The sequence below is a fragment of the Miscanthus floridulus genome, chromosome 10, assembly GCF_019320115.1.
Source record: "Miscanthus floridulus cultivar M001 chromosome 10, ASM1932011v1, whole genome shotgun sequence".
NCBI classification, from domain to species: domain Eukaryota; kingdom Viridiplantae; phylum Streptophyta; class Magnoliopsida; order Poales; family Poaceae; genus Miscanthus; species Miscanthus floridulus.
Window position 1 is genome coordinate 60,297,055 of NC_089589.1, and position 20,966 is coordinate 60,318,020.

General features: G+C 42.7%; 1 pseudogene; it reads left to right on the plus strand.

Annotated features, from left to right (window-relative positions):
• The window catches only part of LOC136488729 (probable leucine-rich repeat receptor-like protein kinase IMK3), a 58,915-nt pseudogene extending 49,868 nt beyond the window's left edge, over positions 1 to 9,047 (plus strand).
• The last annotated feature ends 11,919 nt before the right edge of the window (positions 9,048 to 20,966 follow it).

Consider the following 20,966-nt stretch of genomic DNA (forward strand, 5'->3'; position numbering starts at 1 on the left):
AGAGATAGCAATACACTAGTAAAACCATAGTTGCACATTTAGATAGTTTATCTTTTGCATATGTTTTGCTAAGGTTAGAAAAGAGGCCATAGTTTAGAATCAGAATTTTAAGTTGCCTAATTCACCCCCCTCTTAGGTGTCACGGTCCCCTACAAGTGGTATCAGAGCCGGTTGGCTCAATTTGGACCTTTGGCTTAACCGCCATTGAGCCGACGCTATTTAGAGTTATTGGGATGGATACCTCTTGGCCTCCATAGTTTGACAGCACTAACTTCCCCTATTATAAAGCTAGAATGTCTTGTCACCTTGAGGTGGTTGATTTGGGTGTTTGGAGAGTCACTCGTGATGGGATGAAACCATTAAGAATCCCGATAAACCCACAAAGAATGAAGAAAAGGAAATGCATTTCAATGCTAGAGCTAAAAATTACTTGTTTGAATCTTTTAGCATGGATGTGTTTAACCAAGTGTTCACTTTAAATACGGCACATGAAATTTGGTTAAAACTCCAAGAGCTCCATGACGGCACATCTAATGTCCATGAGCAAAATTGTCTAGCTAAACAAAATTATGATTCCTTTACAATGAATGATGATGAGCTTGTTCGTCATATGTATTCTTGTTTGAATCTAATTATCAATGAGCTCCATTCAATAGGATTAACAAAGCTAGATGATGCAGACATCATGATGAAGATTATCTCCGTGCTACCACAAAAGAAATATGCAAGCATCATCACCATCCTTCACAACATGGAGGACTTGAGCACCATGACCCCGACCATAGTCATTGGCAAGATAGTGGCATTTGAAATGTCATGCAAGATGGGTCAAGAAGAAGTCTCTTCATCAAGCAAAGGCAAAGCTCTCGCATGTAGTGAGAAAAAGAAGATGAAGGGCAAGAAAGTTGAGACGAGCTCAAGCTCAAGCTCCTCAAGTGAAGATGAAGATGATGATGATGAAGATTCAAGTGATGATGATCAATCTTCCTCCTCCACCTTCGACCTTGATGAAGAATCAATCAAACTAATCAACAAGGTGGAGAAGATGATCCAAAGGCTCAATGTCAAGGGTGTGCCCATCCAAATTCAAGATATCATTTTCACCAATCAAAGAAATGAGCAAAGAAAGAGAGGATGCTATGGATGCGGCAAGTTGGGGCACTTTGTGGAAGTTTGTCCAAACAAGCCCACACCCAAGACAAAGAAGAAGGCATGCAAGAACCATGCCCTCACATCAATAAGGTCATGGGATGATTCTTCAAGTGAAGAAGAAGACCATCACAAGAGGCAAGGGCGCAAGCACTCATCATCAAGATCTTCTCGTGTGTGCCTTATGGCATGAGTTAACAAAAGCTCATCCTCTAGTGAAAGTGATAGTGATGATGAAATGCCTTCTTATGATGAAATTGTGCAACAAAATCATAATTATGCTAAAGTTTGCACTAGTCAACAAAAGAAGCTCGAAAAATTAAAACAAAAGCTAGATAGTTCACAAGAAGCATATAAAACCTTGCTTGAACAATATGAGACATTTGCTAATCTTAATATTGAACTATCTACTAAAATTGAGCAACTTGAGGCTAGTGTAACAACAAATGCATGCACAATCAATGATGAGCAACATGTAAAGAAAAATGAAAAATTAAAAGAAAAGTTAGCTAGCTCACAAGATGCTTATAAAAGTTTGCTTGCTAAAATGGAAACCATGTGCAAACATTGTGATGAGCTAACTAATAAAGTTGAAAATCTTGAAGCCATCGGTACAGCCCTCACTAAGGCACCTAAAAACAAAAGTTCTATCTTTAACATGTCTAAAAAGGATGCCTCTACTTCTTGTAATGGTTTATGTTTAGACTCACCCTTGTGCAACCAAGTTTGTGTTGAGAAAGTTGTGGTAGATACATGCACACAAGAGGTTGCAAAGGAGAATGAGCAACTCAAGCAAGAAGTGGCTTGCCTCACCAAGGACTTGACTCAAGTAAAAGGCAAGGCGAAGCAAGCCCAACTTCATCAAGATAACACCATCAAGGGAGTGAAGAAGCTTAATGAAGGACAAACCGTGGTTTGCTACATGTGCCACAAGGAAGGTCACAAGTCCTCTGAGTGCAAGGTGAAGAATGGAGGAGGAGCAAAGAAAAAAGAGAAAATGCAAACAAGCAAGCTCTCTAACGCTTACACCAACAAGGTGGACAAGAAGGCCTCCACACCTTATATCTTGAAGAAGAAGAAAAATGACAAGGTGGTGGCCATCAGGGTGAACAAGCAAGTCAACAATGGGGTCAAACGCTTTTGGGTGCCGAAGGAGATCATTTCCAACATGAAGAGCACCAAGAAGGTTTGGATACTGAAAGGGAAGTGAGAAGTCCAATGGACTTCGGGGAATTTGGAGACTTGGCAAAGTATGGGTGCATTTGATGGGGTGCATCATGATGGACAAGATCATTGCCAAGTGGGTTAGTGAATACTATGGACCCAAATTTCCCTTCCCATGTTAGGTCACTAGATTCAATTTTCTTCAAGTGGTACTAGATTTACTTTCCTACAAGTGGTATCTTTAAGAATCTAGTTGCTTTTCATGCCGAGGTTTGCATTTGCATGCTTATATCTTTTGTCATGCATACACTAGGTATATCTTATGGTAGGCTTGCTTGGTTTCATTCTTAACCCTTGGAGCAAACCTACATGGTTTAAAATTATTTAGGAGCAGGACACATAGCTTGTCTTTCGATTGTTCATCTAATATGTGCCAAAGTCCAAATTATAGATAATTTCTCCCGAATATCGCCTTCAAAAATGACTCTCACATTCATGTGATGTCATCTTTCAAGTGGTATTTTTTATTCTAAAATCAATGTGCATGTTTCCTACAAGTATTCCATACTTGTGTGCACAAATTTAGGGGAAGGTTGCTCTACAAGTTGGATGCTTTGAGACTAACACCATTTCAAGCTTATCATGTGTGTAGTAGTCTCATTGAAAGGAAAATGGAGTCCCCAGAGTTAAGCATCATACTTCAAATATCCACCACCTATTGCAAGTGGTAGAAATTAAATTGGTTTCCACATGTGGTATTTCTAAACCGATATCATCATGTTGATTTCATTTTGATATTTATATGCTTTCTCCATGCATTATATAGATTAAATTCCCTTGAGCAATAATTTGCCAATTATGCATATGCTTTGCCTTCTACCATATGTATGCATATATTTAGGGGGAGCTTAGTCTATATAATGTGAGAGTCAAATTTTGTGACCTATTCCACTCTACATACAAAGGATCACAAAGTTTGACCCTCCCTTGTGCTACTAATATCTTCCTTTTTGGTGTTTGATTCCAAAGGGAGAGAATTTAGAGGACCAAAAGCAAGCATTAAATTGTAGGACCAAAAGCTAGATCATAATAATTTACAAGTGGTAATGGTCTACAAGTGGTAATGGTCCGAGAAAGGGAGGATAGTGGATTACGGATTATCCTATGTAATGGGGAGAATTTGTAGGATCAAAAGCAAGGCTTAAATCCATAATACCACATGGGGACATTTGCAAGGGCAAGATAAGTTTTCAAGTGGTATCTTCTAGTCTTACAAGTAGTATCTTTTAGCATCATATAACCTTTCCCCTTGCATTGCATCCTAGCAAGTAGATAGTTTTTAAAATTCCAAATTTTTATTATTTTCTTACTTTGGTCGTGTTGTCATCAATCACCAAAAAGGGGGAGATTGTAAGGAAAATGGACCCTAGGCCCATTTACTTTGGATTTTGGTGTTTGATGACCAACACAACCAAATTGGACTAATGAATTTGCAAGTGATTGTTTTGTAGTTCAATAGGGTGCAGGACATGACTTAGACGAAGGTGATGTGATGATCCGATGATCAACAACATAAGCAAGATCTTAGAAGCACAAGAGAAGACCCAAGATATCAAGCAAAGTCCAAGCACGAAGATAGGAACCAAGCCAGACGCAAGATCGCAAAGAAACGAGCTCATAGAGGTGACCGGACACTGGTATGGCGACCAGATGCTTCGATCAAGAGGCTCGGCAACAGAAGGCGTCAGCAGCAGTGACTGGACGTTGAACAAAAAAGTGACCAGACGCACCAATGGTACTGTTCATCATCACCGGCAACACATCTAGTACTGACCGGACGCTGGTGGTAAATTGACCGGACATAGGACTATAGCATCCGATCGAGTACAAAAAGGCTCCAGACCAGTGGCATGTGATCGGACACTGGTAGCGTCCGATTAGTTGATCATGGCTCTAACGGTCGGGACGACCGGACATGTCGGATTAGGATGATCTTAGCATCCGGTCAGTAGCAGAAAAGCAGGATTTTGTCCCCAACGGCTACTTTCTCAGTGGGGTTTATAAATAGAGCCCCAACTGGCCATTTGAGGTGTGTGGAGCTGAGGAAACATATCTTGGGTGTTGGTACACCATTTTAGTGATATCCACTTGCATAGTGCTTAGTGTTTCATTAGGTGATTAACATAGGTGCTTTGCAAAGTGCTTAGGTTGATTAGACCACTGCTTATGCGCTTGCTCTAGGTTTAGGCCTAGTGTTTAGTGAGGTTTGTAAACCTCTTACTACCCGGTGCTTGCGCGCACCATTGTTGTACATTGGAGGAGCTTGTAGTCTTGCGAGATCACACCAACCGCGTTTGTGGTGTGGCCGCCACTGTGTACTAGAGGGTACAAGGCCCACGACATTTTGGCCGGAAGCTTGATAGTGAAGACGGCGGGGAGCATCTGGGAGAGGCTTGCTGGAAGGCACATCGGAGACCAGCTTGCACGTGGAGAAGGCCCGAGGCTATCCACGGAGTTACCTGACTGGGAGCTTGGCCCTTGTAAGGGATTCCTTGCGAGGGCCTCCAACGAGGACTAGGGAGAAACTTGCATGCTTCTTGATACCTCAGTAAAAATACCGGAGTCATCGACGGGAGTTTGCATATCTCTACCTTGCTCTTTAGCTTCCGCATTTACATTGTTTACATTACTCCTTTTGCGGTAGAGATAGCAATACACTAGCAAAACCGTAGTTGCACATTTAGATAGTTTATCTTTTGCATAGGTTTTGCTAAGGTTAGAAAAGATGTCATAGTTTAGAATTGTAATTTTAAGTTGCCTAATTCATCCCCCCTCTTAGGCGTCATGACCCCTACACACAGGTTAGTCGCTAATCTAGAGATAAATAGCTATAATTAACTTGATGACTTAATTATAAAAGGTATAGCTGAATTAGTGGCTTTTTATGCAAAATGTTGTCAAGCTAGCTCCACTTATAAAGCCTTGTATGATCCTTGGAGTCACTTTATTTTTGGTTTATGATGGGTAAGTCTAGCTGAGTACCTTCTTGTACTTAGGGTTTATTTCCCATTTTTGGAGATAATACGATGTATCATGGCTACTATAAGAACTACTTCTGTCCTGCCGTGGACGAGGAGTAGGGCCCTAGGCAAGGCATCTCTTGTTAATCCCTCTCTTATGCTTTTGTGGGTTTGTGATCATCAGCTGGCACAATATTTGAGCAACGATGGAGATGTTGGTTCCAAACTTTAATTGCTTCTGCTACTATTTTACTTGAACTAGGTTTGTAATAACTTTTAATCATACTCTGATGTATGGAACTGTATTTGTGAACTTTATGTAACATGTGACATGTATGTTGAATCATGTACGATCTTGGTTGTATGTTGGTTGAATCGAGACCCTTTGTGGTACTCGACAGACTACCGGGTTTATATAGGCTCAAGTATGATAGTGCGACCACTTACGGGCTGCTATTGTACTTAGGCTCTTATAAATTGGACGGTTCTGCTACATTTTGGATATTTTTCTGGGGGAATTAAATTGGGCTAGATAAGTGGTTTTAAATTTGTTTCCATCTTGTAAAATGCACATCTTGAGCTAAGGAAGTATAAAAATTGTGATTCCAATTTTGCTGGTCTTGTGTTCGCATACTCTAGCTAGGAAAAATACTAAACCTACAGTAGACATACTTGGAATATGGTCTTCCTATTTAATCTTAAATAATTGCTAGTTTCTAGTAAAAATAAATGGGGTAAAAATATATAACATATGATCATGCAAATTTTTACATAGTGTTCTTATGCTAGGATGAAAGTAAGAAAACTATGAAATCTGTTGTTTGACACTTTTCACTAGGCTAAACTATTTTTGCTAAAATAAGCATTTGGAACATGTCATTTTTGTAGAGATGGTTATACTTATCAAATTGGCATGAAATTTGTACAGTAGACTTCTGGGGTCATATGTAAGCTACTGTAATTTTCTCAGAATTTTTTGAATATTGGAAATATTTATCCTTTAAATCACCTTATTATATAAGGAAATTAATAAATGAATATAAATAGATTAGCTAGGCTTAACCATGAGGTTTTCTATGGTGCTTGTGATGCATATGATCTGTTGATGTTATTAGTTGGGCTTAGAAGTAATTGGTTATAGGCAGCTAGTTAATTATTGCTTTATAATTTAACTAAATGGCTGCATGAGTAGTTTCTATTGTGTTGATAAATTCATGATGATAGTGACCTTTTCTATGAAACTTGTTAATAACAAAGTTGTAGATAACTTACTCATATTGCTTGTTCTAAGATTTCATGGTCATAAGTCTAATGGTTTAAGACTTATAGCTTTTAGAAGTCTGCTATCAGATTTGCTTGTCCTCTAGATAGATCTGAAAGATTGAATTTTTTGACCAAGATAGCTACAAAATCACCTTAATATTATTAAAAGAAAGTTGTAGGTAATTTCATAAGCTTTCCAAAAAGTCCATAACTATATTGTTTAAATGTGTATAACTTCATTTATGGTCAAAACAAGTGGATGTTGTCTTGCAGCCCAGAAAATGTTTAAATAGGTGTTTGTTTAATTACTAGAGAGGAGTTATGCACCTACTTAGTAAAAAAAGTTAATCTTGTTATCACCCTAATACCTTGAAATTAATAACACTCTTGATTATGCATTTCATCATATCATATCATCCATGTCAGTACCTATGCATCCTTGATTTCTTATTTGTGCTCATGCATATAGGATCGCCCGAAGGACTAACCCTACTAGAATTTGAAGAAGAGGTGGAGGACGATCAAGGGACACCCCAAACCATTGCTCCCAAAGGAGAGGAGCTAGCCACTAACAAACTTCTGGAGTGCCCTGACCAACGACCCACTTTATTCCTGAAAGGCAAGCCCTAGAGCATTCTAAGCCTCCTATATTTAATAAAATATCACTTGAGTCCTTTATGTTTGATGCATTTGAATATAAGAGTTGATTTGGAAACACTTGATGCATAGAACTACCTTGTCTAGATATATACACCTTAAACCCTGTGTTGGCCAGGATCAAAAATATGCTTAGCCATGCTTAGTCTGGTAGAAGTCGGGTGATTTCCTGTCACCTGCGAGATACTGGAACATGGTTGTCTATATTTGCTATCGTGGAAAATAACCATGGGATGTTTTCTAAGTGCAGACCAGGCGGGATCTTATATGCACATGGTGTGGGTTGGCTACGTTGATCCTGTCTGTGTCGATTAAGGACCATATCGTTGTTGGCGCTTCTGTCGAGATTGAATGCATGCCTCTCACTTAGCTGGCCGAATAACTCATTCTGACCGTGAAGTCGAGTAGCTGAACTTAGGCCAGGCCTTGTTCTGTTAGAGTGCGCACTCTGGATTGTAGTAAGGATGTGCGGGGAGCCAGACGTGAGCCCAAGGGTAGGCCGGGCTTGAACGTCCTGGCAGCTGGTTGTCCCTGGTTATGAGGCACTGATCGAACCCGCGATATGTGAACCTGAGTTATACCAAAGGTGACCCGACGCGACCCCAACGGGGGAAGTGTGGGTTTGTGTTAGGAATAATTGCCTAGCTGGTTGTAACCAATTCGAATCGCCGTCTCTCCCGAATAGTGAGAAACTTGACTAGTCTCAGCATCATTGTAACTGGATTATGGAATTTGATGGTTATATTGGACATGGGAATGCTACACCGGCTATGGTTAATATTGTGATGCTACATAATGATATATCACATGTTGGCACAGGTTAGTTGCTAATCTAGAGATGAATAGCTATAATTAACTTGATGACTGAATTATAAAATGTATAGCTGAATTAGTGGCTTTTTATGCAAAATCTTGTCAAGCTAGCTCCACTTATAAAGCCTTGCATGATCCTTGGAGTCACTTTATTTTTGGTTTATGACAGGTAAGTCTAGCTGAGTACCTTCTTGTACAGAAGGTTTATTTCCCACTTGTTGCAAATAATACAGTCTATCATGGATATTGTAAGAACTGCTTCTGTCCTACCGTGGACGAGGAGTAGGCCCCGGGCAAGGTGCTTCTCTTTAACTCCTCTATGATGCTTTCGTGGGTTGTGATTGTAAACTGGCAAAGTATTTGAAGGATAGTATGAGATGTTTGTTCAAACTATATTTTCTTCCGCTACTACTTCATTTGAACTTGGTTTGTAATAACTTTAATTGTACTCTGATGTATGGTGAGGTATTTGTGAACTTTGTGTAATATGTGGCATGTATGTTGAATCATGTACGATCTTGGTTGTATGTTGGTGATGAATCGAGACCCTTCGTGGTACTCGACGGACTACCGGGTTTATTTGGACTCAAGTTTGATAGTGTGACTGCTTGCGGGCTGCCATTGTACTTGTTCTCTTATAAATTGGATGGTTCTGTCACAGCCTGCTTCATCACCTTCGACCTTCCTCAACCACCGTCGGGCAATATTGTTGTTGTCGGCACCGCTATTGGAGCTATGGAGCATAAGGGAGAGAACAAATGCTGCAACATCATGGCCTGTCACCATGGAGCGCTCAAGCATGTCGAGCCATGGCATGAGCATGGTGTGGTCTTCCATGAAGATGGCATGCATCCTACTGTAGAAGCAGGCCTCTGGGTTACCGATGCTAGCAAGCCTAGCGATGAGCATGTCGTGGTACTCGTGGTCGTAGAACCGGTTCCAGGTCCCAAGGTGTATCCCACGCAGCAGCACCCACCATAGTGGTATGCTCTGTCCCACTATGGCATTGCCATACACCCTACGCATCTACGAACAGGTTGCCCTCATGTTGCCAAGATCTTCCATGGGATCTACTACAGCCGTAGCGACATGGCTAGCAATCTCAACAGCCATATCCTTTGGGAGATTCTCCATGGAATGAGAACACACGCGGTGGCAACAAAAGATAGATCCTCGAGTCGAGGAGCGACATCACGGTAGAGTGGAGCACTGAGGAGGGGATCAGAGCGGAGCAAGGTGAGTTCCAAAAAACCCTCTTGGGATTTTATGATCGCTTCGTTCTTGAAGGTTCCGCGGCATGGGGATGTTGAATGTCTTGGGGAAGTCAATTGTCATCCTCCGTGTGAATCGCGTAAACCATGTATGAAAATGCGAAAAAAATTTAGAATGAAAAAATCTTTTATCTTACTATCTTACGATTACTAATTAGAGGCCCCTATAGTGTAAACCATGTGAACCGCGTAAACCGTGTGAACCCCCTAATTTTGCATGTAAATTACCCACCTCTGCCATTACAAAAGATAATTCAAAGCAGTTGATAAGAATAGAATAGGCTAGTGGTTCGTCACTTCGTCTCCCCTAAGATCGTGGTTAGCACTAGAGGGGCCAAGATGTGTGGTCGAGTTAATTTTGTCTGTCCAACTTCCCACAAAATTCCATCACCATTACTTCCGCCGGGAGAAGCGTGCTCCACTAAGATTGTGCGAGACGTGGCCTCGCCTTAACTCCTGCTCTCGCTTAGTGCAATTGAAGGGAACTCCAATGGGCGCCTATCTCATCCATCCTTCTATAAAAGTAGAGGCTAAGGCAGGGAAGCAAGTAAATGATTCCTTTTCTCTCAAACTTCTATCTTCTTCGTTCGACGCTCTACCTCGACACCCCATCTTTCACATCTCATCCAGTGGTGGATCAGGTAACGAAGCATCCAATGGAAGAGTCGCCGGAGGTTGTCCCTGCTCATCCCCATTTTCATGCAATGCTGCGACGGGACGGGGAGGGCAGCTCGGTGGTGCCGCCACCAAAGAGCTGATCCCCGCTTCCGGTTATCTTCGACGACGATGACGGGGGGGTGATAATGTCCCCACATTGGTGGAGTAGCTAGACATGGCCACCTCTACCCTCCGCGAGGAGAGCTAGGAGGCGGACCGGCTGAACCTCTCCATTACCGCCATGAAGCGAGAAACGGCCTCGCTGGTATGGCATTCGGCACGATATGATCTTGCTCTTTCACTATGTGCGACGTCGTGTCTTTAGTTGTAGCATTTTCTTGTCTCCTTTTCAGCCGTCTAGGAGCAGCTGATCATCGCATAGGGCAAGGTGGCAGAGATGATCCGCCTTCACTAGGTAGCTGAGGACAACGCCCGTGTCTCCTCTCAGATGGCGGCCGAGAGCAACAGTCGCTACCAGGACCTCCACACAGCAGCAGGCAACGCCCGCGTGCTTTTGCCTCCTGTGCCTACGAGGACAATCTTGATGGACCACCTCCACACCATGCCACCGTGGGTCGTGGAGGTCACCACATACTACATTCACCTAGGGGCTGCTTTGGCCATGGCCATTGCCCAGCTTTGGCTAGGTGAGGGCCTGACCGTGCTAGAGCCGAGGTTCTCGGGAGAGACGAGCTATCGGCGGTGCCAGAATCTAATCGGTGAGTTCTCCGTAGTGGGCGATGGCGTCCTGGCCACGATGGATGTAGAGGACATCATTCATAATGCTCCTCGCGAGTAGTTCAATTGTAACATGCCTCTGTATTCTGAATAAAAATGTTCATAATATTAGTAGTTATTACTTTGAGTTCATCTCTGTTTGCTGTGACTTGAACGTTCCATTTGTGCGCCTTAGAGTTCATTGACTGTATGACACATCCATTGTTAGTAGGTGCTAACATCTCCCAATCATCACCGTCGGTAGCCTTCACCGCCGCTTTCGTCAATTTCCAAGCCCGCGCGTGAGTCCTACGCGTCACTCCCACGCGTATTTACAAAGCTTTTCAGAAATTTGCATTCCCGCGTCTGATATAGTTGCTTACAAAGGATGCTCCCCATCGTATCTTTCTCCTCAGTGCTACTGTTCCTCATCACCGCCCCTGCTCCCTAGTGTCAAACTACGCGATCGCCCCTACTCAGTAGCGTGCAAGCCGCCAGTCACCACCAACAAGCTAGTGCTCTGTGCCGGTACGCCTCACCAGCAGGTAGACAACATAGATCCACTGGTGACCAGGGTGGTACTCATCACCGTCGTCGCCGTTCGAGCTCAATGCCACAAGATCCACATGCAATGGTAATGCTTTCGCACTTCCCTTATGCATTGTTCTTGGATTTTTATTCCCTTCTTCACTCATCTGAGTACAAATGAAGCTTCCATCTGATTATTAACGAGCTCACGAACACATCTCCGTAGTCACTCCTCTGTTTCAGGCAACAGTTTGACGTGCTTGACTTTGTGCTGATGTATCTTCCTAACCGTTGAGAATTAGACTTTGATTTCTAAAACAATTTTGTAGCTGGTATGTAGATCTCCAACTCTTATTAAGGACTTGATCGCTAATTCACCACCATTTAGGATTTAGAAGGGATGGAAAACTCGCTGTCAGGCTCGCCATCGGGTGCTGATGAACGCCACGTCGCGCTGTGTCATGGCCGACCGCGGGCAGAGACAGGCCACCACATGGCCGCCACTAGCCGACGTCGGGCCCCCATCGCCGTACGCTGGCACTTGATATCTGAGACGCTGTGCTGCCGATTCCACTCACTCGCACTCACTCTCTCCCTCTCCACTGCCCCCTCTTGCTCCTGCCATGGAGAGCTGAGTGCCGCCAAGAAACCGAGCAGCTCCACCGTCGCCTAGCACCCGCTCCACCATGCCATTGCTGCCTCCATCTCGTAGCTAGCTTCATCGTGCTCCCCTCTACCTCCTCGATGTGGTTGCAGCGCCAGACGAGCTACGGTGGGGGCGAAATCACCATTCCCATCCTCGCCGAAGAGCTTGGCTTCCATGGCTGCCTCCACGGTGAGCTCACTGCTGCTTACCTATGTCGCGCGTTCCTTTGCCTTTGTCGTGTTAGGGCTTGGTCAGGGTGTAGTCTAGCCGATAGCATGATGTTATTGAGATTGGTTGCCCCGCCAGCGAGGAACACGACGCGCAGCGCCATCGCGCTCTCACCGCTGCGCCACCGTGCATGTGAGCAGATCTCGTCAGAGCACCTCACCTAGCCTAGGTAGTCGTAATAGGGTCGCGTCATCACCATGGAACTCATATGCTCCTCACCTGGCCTTGTTGTGGCCTATAACGGTCGTTGTACCACAGCGCAGCGCCGCTGTGCTGCCATGGCCGGCGACGAGGTAGCTACCTATGTCAGTCGATGTGGTTTTACGAGTAGGTCACGATGGGGTGGTCGGTTTTGCCGGAGTGCTCGCCGTCGGTGAGATAGCGCTGACCGACCACCGCGCTCTGTCTTCGGGTCACAGACCGGTGGACCCTGCTCACCCGTGGGTCCCCTCTATCAGCGACTGCTATTTAGGGTTTCTGTTATTTCTTTTATAGATTTTTGTACTAACTTTGAAAAATCATAAGTTGAGTTGTAGAAGTCCATTTTTGGTGAACCAAATTTTGTTATGTTCCTTATGAAGTGTAGTATTTTATAAAAATATGAGATGTATAGTTTCAAGTATTTTAATTGGTGAATAAAATATAGCAAGATAAGTGCTTTTTGAATGTTTACAGTTTTGTAAAATGTGTAACTTGAGCTAGGAATGTGATAAAATTGTGATTCTAATTTTGCTGGTCTTGTATTGACATGCTCTAGCTAGGAAAAATAATAAGCTTGCAGGGAACTTGATTGAAATATGATCTTTCTATTTATCTATTAATAAATGGTGTTTTCTGAAGAAAATTATAGGGATAAAAATATGTAACATTTTGCCCTGCAAATTTTTGTACAGTATTATGGCACTATTATGAAGCTAAGAAAAATATAGAACCTATTGTTTGACACTTTTCTATAGGGTTAACCATTTCACTAAAATAGACCTTGCTAGCTTGTCATTTTTGTATAGGATGTTATACATGTCCAAATGGTATGAAATTTTCATAGTAGTCTATTGTGAGCACTAGGAAGCTACTATAATTTGATAAGAATTTATTGTGCACATTTGGTATATGTTTGTTATTTCCCCTAATTATCTTATTAAATTAATAAAGGCATTTAAATAATTAAATTGTGATTGACCATGATGTTTTATATGGTGCTTGTGATGCATATGAACTGTTGATGTTAATAGTAAGGCTTAGAAGCAATTAGTGGTATGCAACTAATTAATTACTACTTTATAATTCAAATAAATGGCAGCATGTATAGTTTCGGTTGTGTGGATGATTTCATGTTGATAATGGTCTTTTTCTGTAAAACTTGTTACTAACAAAGTTGTAGATAACTTACTAATCTACCTTGTGTTAAATTTTCATGGTCATAGGCCTTAGGGTTTAAGAGTTTTTTTTGTTAGAAGTTTGTTGTCCGAAATGTTTACTTTCTGGATAGATTTGATTAATTGAATTGTTTGACCTAGATAACTGTTGAATAACCTTAAGAGTATTAAAAGAAAGTTGTATACAATTTCATAAGCTTTCCAGAATGTCCAGAACCAAATGATTTCGATGTATACAAGTCCAGTTATGGTTAAAACAAGTAGCTGCTGTCTTGTAGTCCGGTAAATAGATCACAAAAGTGTTTACTTAAGTAGTAGAGAAGAGATATGCAACTACTCAGTAGAATAGGATGCACTTATTATTACTTTACTACCATGCTATTGAAAGTACTTACGAGGATGCATTCATCATGTTTATCATATTATACTTGTCATCATACATGCATTCACGATATCTTATTCCATGCTCATGCATATAGGATCGACCGAGGAGATAACGTTGCTGGAATTCAACAAAGATGAGGAAGGGGATCAGCAGAGATTCCTCAAGCCACAGCTCTAGAAGAAGAGGAGCAGACTCCCAAAGAGCTCCCTGAGTGCCTAGATCACCGCCCCACCTTTTTCCTCAAAGGCAAGCCCCAGAGCATTCTAAGTCTCCTAGTGTTTTACAAAATACTATTTGAGTCCTTTATGGTTGATGCATTAGGTTATAAGAGTTGATTGGAAACACTTGATGCATGGAACTACCTTGTCCAAATATATACACATTTAACCCTATGTAGGTCTAGGATCGAATATATGCTTAGCCATGCTTAGACCGGTAGAAGTCGGGTGATTTCCTGTCACCTGTGAGATATAGGTGGACACCGAAGCACGGTTGGCTATATTTGCTGTCATCGAAAAGAACCATGGGGTAATATAAATGGAGGCCAGGTGGAGTCTATGTGTAGGCTGACTCCTGTGATCCCGTCAGTGCCGATTAAGGACCATAGCGTTGTTGGAACTTCTGACAAGATTGAACGCATGCCTATCACTTTGCTGGCTGAATAACTCGTTTCGACCGTGAAGCCGAGTAGCTCAACTCAGGCTAGGCCCCATTCTATAAAAGTGCGCACTTTGGATGGTAGCAAGGATGTGCAGGGAGCCAGCCATGAGCCCAAGGGCAGGGTAGTCCTGATCGTCCTGGTAGGTGGTTGTCCCTAATTGTGCGACGCTGGTCGAACCCACAAAATATGTACCTGAGTTGTACCAAAGGTGCCCTAAGGTGACCGTTGATCTAGTCTACCTGGTTTTGTGTTAGGAATAAATTCCCAGCTGGTTGAAATCGATTCGAATCACCATCTCTCCCGGATAGTGAGAAACTTGGCTAGCTCCAACATCGTAGTAATTGTATTATGGAATGTGATGGTTCGGATAAACATGGAATTACTACACCGGCTATGGTTACTATTGTATGCTCTTAAATGATATACCACATGTTTGGCATGGGATAGTTGCTAATCTAGAGATGAATAGCTATAATTAACTTGATGACCTAAGTACAACTATATAACTGAGTTAATCGCTTTTTATGCAAAAATGTTGTCAAGCTACCTCCACTTATAAAGCCTTGCATAATCCTTGGAGTCAATTTATTTCTGGTTTATGACGGGTAAGTCTAGCTGAGTACCTTCTCGTACTCAGGGTTTTATTCTCATTGTTGCAGATGGTATCGTCTTTCATGGCTATTACAAGAACTGCTTCTATCCCACCGTGGATGAGGAGTGAGCCTTGGGCCAGCATCTTTAATAATCCCTCTTATATGCTTTTGTGGATTGTGATCATGAGTTGGCACTGTATTTGAACTATGTTGACAAATGCTAGTTTCGAACTTAATTTGCTTCCGCTACTATCTATCAAACTTGGTTTGTAATAACCATCTTTCGTACTCTGATGAATGGATTGTAATTGTGAACTTTATGCAATATGTGACATGTATGTTGAATCATGTACAATCTTGGTTGTATGTGGTTCATTTATCGAGACCCGTCGTGGTACTCAATGAACTACCGGGTTTATATGGGCTCAGGTATGACAGTGCGACCGCTTGCGGGCTGCCATTGTACTTGTGCTCTTATAAATTGCTCAGTTCAGCGACACTCCTTGTGGAATTGCAAGTGTGTTTGTTACTCCTAGAATAGCCTCATCTCGAGATCTGAGTATCGTAAGGAGCTGCCCTAGATTCTCGCCGGATTCTTCTACCGTAGCTAGAAATGCAAACGCAACTTCACCAGCGTCAATGGTGAATACCCCTCCTTGTCCTTCTGGCCCTTCCCCATTTAGGATGTCGTGAGCCTAGATTGCTCCTAGGGCCTCATCCTCTTCTGGTACTCTAGGTTTCGCTATGTTGTCTAAATCCGGTGACTAAGAAATGGTTGCTACTGTCGGGTAGCAACCATTCTTGTGGTTTAGCTCGCTTGGGGTTTGATCCGACAATCTCCTCGCACTTCCATGTGTTTGAATATGGGATCAACGATGATGACTCCTTAGGGGTCAACATCTACTCATCTAAAACTAGAGTATGGATCTTTAAAGAATCTAAATGGGGTGAGGGTATTGTAGTATAAACATATGGGAAAGGTGTGTTTGTTAATGGTTTTATGCGCATGCTAGAGTTCACCCAGATAGTTGCTGTTGACATGGAGGAAAATTCATTGGCCAACTGGTGATGCAATCTCCATCTATGAAGCTCAGGGTCAGTTGTGTTTATGTACTGCTGATACTTTGAATAGGTATGAGCTTTCAATCTGGATCCTTGAAGACTATGGTACTAGTAAATGGACATTGAAGCATAAGGTGACCATGCTGGAGCTATTTGGAAAGAAGAATATTGAAATTGGTACCAAGGCTTGTGATGCGGCCTACAAAGTGATTGTAGTTCATCCAGAATGGAATTTGATTTTCCTTGTTGGGGAGGACAAATCACTGCTTGCATATGACATGAACCATAGTAAAGTTCATGTCCTCCCTGCCCGGGCCATCGGCTATCCTAGAAGTACCTAGAAACTATTATGTATGAGCGACGGGCCTCATTATCTTCCTTATGTTCCCTTGTTCATGGAGTCATTAGCAGAGCAGTAAAGGTGGATATGTTGTATTTTGTTGTAATTAAGTCATGCCTTTGTTCAGGTAGGTAGTTGTTTTGATTCTATATATAGGCCAATTTGGGCTTCGTAACTAAAGGAATGGTGTGTTGAATATTATTAATTGTGCTGCTTTGTGAGGTGGAGTCTAAGTGCTTTTGAACAATTTTCCTGCATTGGCTAGGAGGAAGAAGAGGGGTTCCATGGTGCATTGCCTACCAATTCAAAGGATGCTCTAATTATATTCATTTTTGCCTAGCAAGTAGGAGTGCCACATAAGAGGAGCACAACTATGTCGTTTCATTATGTATGCCTATAGAGATCAGTACCTTTAGTTTGCAATCTATGTACCACTTGTGCTAAGGCATCAATTGAGAAAGATATTATGGTAAGCGTCCATTGTTATTGTAAAAACATGGTTTATGGATGCAATGATTATATCTGTATGCTTTGTGTTCAGTAAGCTATTAAGGGTCGTTTATTGTTTTGTTATCACCACCATCATTGGTGGTGCAAACGTCTAACACTGTAGCTATACGTATTATGTGGTAGGGATCAAAGAGTATCACCACCGAATCATTTAGTAACCCGACACTGACTAAACAATCATCAAAGGTGGATTGTGGTGCAAGGTGACGGCGACCATGACTTTGCACTAGAGGATCATACTCTAAAGTGACGGTGGTGTTAACCTCTACACAAATGTCTCGCCCATCGAACCGACAGTGAACCCGCATCACTGACAGTCAGGTCGAAGTACAAGGCAATGGTGCTGGTAACCACTACATAGGCAACTGATGTGCCCACACGATGGTTTTGATAGCCTCGAGACAGTCAGATTATTTGCCAATGTAGTGGTGTTAGTGTACATCCACAACCGGTCATGCTCCAATGCGATTGAAGTAAGGACCTAATGATGGATGGATCATAAGCCAATCGGCGGTGTTAGTGTACACCGCAGTTGGTCCTAGGTGGCGATGGTGAAGGCTATGACCATCACTGTCGACAGCTTACTACCGAGACCGAAATTGGACTGTGATGTGGGTTACGACGCGGCTATGAAAGGTGCGAGTGTAGTAGTGACGAGGCTTGATGGCTTCCTTCCATGTGTCAGATTTTTATTAGCCCACATATTGTGCCATGGCTATTTCACGTATCATGCACTGGTTCATCCACGTGTCGCATTTTTATTTGATCATGTGGCCTGCCCAGGTTCTACGATGTGCCCAGCAATTAATTCATCATAAAAGTAATTCAATATCGTCACTGCTGCATAGATTGACTACATAATTATTTGATGATGTCTACATAATTATTCAGCATGACAATCAAATACAACAAATTGCTGTTTACACATCAGCAGCAACCTACTGATAGTTTCACCACATCAAACGAACACACGAGTACACACATCAAACCACAAATGTTCACTGCATCAAGCCAATAGAGTTGATGACTGAGGGTTACCAGAAGAAGAGCTAAAGCTCATGATATCCTAAAGTAGCTTATTGTACTTCTCCTGTTGCTATATCTTGAACTCCTCGAACTTCCTTTTAGTCTTTTCTATCTTCCTCTTTAGTTCATCCACTTGTTCGACGAGGTTAGCGGAACTTTCCTATTTAGCAACAAGCTGTTCCTGAAGCACTCTCTCTACTGATGTCTCTATTCTAGCGTAGCTTGTTCGGATACTAGCATTCTTCAAAAAAAGGGTGTTGCCGCTGACCTGGGAGTGGATCTGGCCATGGGAGAGGTGAAGGACCATGGGAAGAACATCAGCACTTGTCATTGGTTCGTGCCCATCAACAACAGGTTTGGCTCTAATAGTTTCCATAGCTTCATGTGAAGTTCAAGACATAAACATTAGGTTACAGATAGTGGAAGTGGACTTTAATTGAAAACCAAGAGATTAGTTCATAACAAGTAACGCATGTTTCATATTGATATGGATTATGAGGCTATTTGGATCTTGGCCACACATAGCCACGCTGTGGCGAGTTGTGGCGGTGGCGGGGTTTTCATCCGCCACACTCTTATGGCTCATTCTCTACTAAGTAAAACTATGACAGCCTCATTTAAGTCAGCAACCAAATAGCCGCTCTGGTTCCCGTGGTGAGCCATAGTTTGTGGCATGGCGGCTGGTGGCCCTCAACCAAACCCCCTCTACATAAGCACAATGCATAGGTACTGATATGGATTACATACTGTGAAATTTAAGCAGTAAACAATAGGTTACAGATATGGATTACATAAGCACAATGCACAGGTATTGCAACTTCAAAATTAAATGATGATGCCAAATTTAGGGCCCCTTTGGTTTATAGGATTTCCAAAGAAAAAATGTAGGAATCAGTAATCCTATGGAATCAGCATCGTAGAGGCCTTGGGTTCACAGGAAGAAATGGGGGGAGGAAAACTATAGGAAAGTTTCCTATCCTTCAACTTTCATAGGAAAAACAAAGGAAAAAAGCATCCAATGAAACCTCATTGTATTGGTTTCCTATGTTTTTCTGTACAAAACCAAACACCTCTTCTAACAAAATTCCTCTGTTTTTCACATGCATTCCAATTATATTCCTGTATTTTTCCTATTCGTACGTTGTTTTGATCCTGCTTTCCAAAGGGGGCCTTAGGCTCCTGCAACTATTACTTCTATTAACAATGCACATGCGTTTTTGTTTATACAAAGGCAAGAGTAACAATAAAACACAACCATCACTTACAAATGATTGCAGCTATACAGCATAGGAGCGAGATCCTATAGCCTGGTGGCACTTCGCTTTTGCATGGTTTTGCTTGTTCTTCTCAGATCCTTGAGTCAACTCTCCAGGTCGTGTTGACTTCACTCTCTTGGACTGCCTTCCTCTAGGACTGATATCAACATTGCCTTTTGCCCTACTGGCAAAGCCTCCTCTGTGGCTTCTTTGAACTAGACGCTGAAATTGGAGAAACAAATTTAAGCAGGAAGCATGTACAAATTGCATTGCTATCCAAACAGCAAAGCATTGCATTGCTATCGACATCCCCCGGGCCCCTCCTGCCTGAACTCAATACAAGGTAGAACAAGCACCTCAACTATAAGGGCCACTGGCTCATCTTGTAAATCTGAATATGTTTAATCTGTATCAGTAAATCCCTCAACAACCACCCCTAGTTCTTCCATCTTCCTATGATTCTTTGTGACTTGTGCCTCCCACTCTCTTTCAAAAGCATTTAGTGGCAGTTCATCTAGATTACAAAGGTATTTATTAACTAAAGCTTCTAGCGAATGTCAACACAACAGAGCAAGAGTATGCAAATAAGCGCCTAACTAGTAACTATAGCTTATACGGAAGTCACTAATCCAATAAAGCACATGTCAGTTACACTCAACTATAGGAAATATGCAACCCCATCACTGTCTACATATTCTAGGTTGAACCACTACAATACAGCACACATCATAAAAGGAATTTGGGTACCTCTTCCTTCGCGTACCCTAGCTACGCTTCATCATCGGCACAGCCATCTTGTCATCGTGGTCGTGGAACTAGTGTGGCCAACGTTGATGAAGGGGTACCAGATCTGGCTCCGCTAGGGTTTGGATCCGGCTGGTCATGATAGGTGCTAAAGTAGGGGATCTGGATCTAGCCTATACCATCATTGAGGTAGTCCTTCCACCAGCAGCTGACCTATTGTCGATGAATCAAAGTGGATCTGGTTCTGGCTTGGGTTCGAAAAGCTATGAGAGAGGGTGCGGCTAGAGAGTGTAGATTGATGAGTTGAGTTGCTGTGCCGATGGTGCCTAGGGTCCAGAGAGGGGTGGCTGGAGAGTGGAGAGGAAGGCCATGGGGCTATGATTTGGAGTGGGAGGAGAGACGGTGGCGGCTGGAGGATGGAGATGGAGGTAGAGACAGAGGCGGACATGGCAACTCCTTGTGCTTTTGTGTGGCCATCATAGTACTACAAATGCCCTTGTCTGAAATAGTTGGCATGGTAAACCTAATTTCTGTGTAGAGGGCAAAAGAGAGACATCTAATTTTCGGTGCGTGTTGGCGGCACTACTCGGGGCGATGCGAAATTTTTGCCGAAAATTAAATTTTTGCGCGGGCAGATCTCCCCGTCTGTTCAGGGCCCACCAACATTGCAAAATGGAATCCCAAGAAATGGACAAAAGAAACTCAAAAAGTTATGGCTCCTTTGGAATGGAGGAGAAACGAGAATTTTGAAGGATCCAAATCCTATAGGAAAAAATAGTATGAAGCCCATTGGACCGGCAGCTCTGGCAAGAACCCCGGCTCCACCGCACGCAAGTCCATGTCTGAATGGAGGTGGGCGGTGGCTAGGGATGACCGAGCCCCATGGCAAAGGCCATGCGT